Raw genomic sequence first — 1855 nt, forward strand, 5'->3', positions numbered from 1 at the left:
GAGAGAGAGAGAGAGAGAAAGCAGGGGTGCGAGGGAGGGTACATGGGGTGCGTTCGCTGGTTCTGCGTCGGTGTAATTTTGCACGAGTGCGAAAATTACACCGTGCCGCGATGCCGATAAGTCGTAAATTACGGGCACGTAGGTGGATCGTGTAAAACGCGGCCGCGGTCGGACCTGCGATTGACGCCATCACCGCGCTTAAACTTACGGCCGTACGTCGAATAAATCGGAATTAGCGTTTAATCACGTACGTCCGTTCGATACGCGCCGCTGGAGTTGGTAATTGGGTCTCGAAATTCTGGTACGGCTCGTCTTCGACGGTGCTCTTAACCGTTTTATAGCAGTTTCATCGCATATTGCTCGTTTTCTCTTCCTTTCCGCTAAATCAGATCAATTTTTATAGAATATAGAAATTCTTTCTTCTGCTTTTTGTATTTCTTTTCAATATCTGTAGTTTCGGTGCCGTATCTATTATTCAGAGAATTACAGCTTATGGGCTGGAATTATTTCACGTGTGATGAATATGGAGCCGCGTTTAACGCACCTTTTGTATGCACCATGTATGCTGTTTATAATAATACATCAACATTAATTGACGTCGTAATTTATAGGCAGCACGTATCTATTTACATTGTTACATTTATGTCCCATATTCATGTTCAGATTTGATGAATATGAGATGAAACAATATTTTGTCACGATATAAAATGCTTTTCGAAAATTCGACATGTGAGTGCAAGATAAAAATTGATTTTGTAGAATTCAAGAAAAATTATATACCTATAGTTAGTTAAGTAAGCCAGAGAGTAAAATGCAATAAATTAAATCGTTTAATATATCTGTGAGCTACAAGACTTGAAACCGTAGAAGTATATAATTACAAATTTCCACATTAAAAAATTGTGAAATTATATCTGTATTTTATTAATAGCTTTTCACAATTCGTTGATTTTTAATAACTATTGCTTAAATTATTTCCGTCACGGACTCGCCTCGCCAATACGTCACGCCAAGTATAATTTATTCGGCCGAATTTTCGGCCGAAATAATATCGATTCTTGCTTAACACATGCCCGTTATTCTGTTAAAAAATATTGCAATCAAACGATTTTCGAGAATTTTACGGAAAAATTGTCATCAATGCGATTTAAGATTTTTTTAAATATTTTCCTTATGTTGGAACTGTCGATATTGATTTTAAAAAAATAGCGTTTAACAAATTTATTATTAAATATAGTGAAATAGTTGCCTATGAGAGTCGATACGGGTGTTGGTGTGTTAAATTCTTAATGTTACAATATCCAACCACACGCGATCTGCACGCCGTACGGTTTGTCGGACTTTTAACACAGCTCTTTGCATGAAGTCGGAAACTTGTAACTTATAATTAAATTGACGAACAATTTAATATCTTTGCTCTCGGTGCATCTATAAGATTTCTCTCCCCCAAAGCCTGTAAAGAAACATTGTAACATTAAGAATTTAACACACCAACCAACACCCGTGTCGGCTCTCATAGGCAATTATTTCACTATATTCGATTATTCATTGGAATCTATTATTTCTATTTTAATTTATTATTAAAGCTTACGTATAATATCCTGATTTACATAACTTATAAAATTACTATTTTACAAAATAATAAAAATAATTTATTTGTAAGAGTTTTCATCGCAGCTTTGAATTAACAATCGGTGAAATTAGCTCTCTTTAAATTGAAGACTAATTTACTTTTAAAACTTGTACAATTACGTTTCCCAATTAAATGCACGATTTTCGAACTACATAAATGCGAACAGCAAACGAGATTGTCTTTGAAACTTTTGACGTAGACACATAGGATTTCTTAATGCCT

This window comes from Wasmannia auropunctata, unplaced genomic scaffold (genome assembly GCF_000956235.1).
Source record: "Wasmannia auropunctata unplaced genomic scaffold, wasmannia.A_1.0 LD335767.1, whole genome shotgun sequence".
Taxonomy (NCBI): Eukaryota; Metazoa; Arthropoda; class Insecta; order Hymenoptera; family Formicidae; genus Wasmannia; species Wasmannia auropunctata.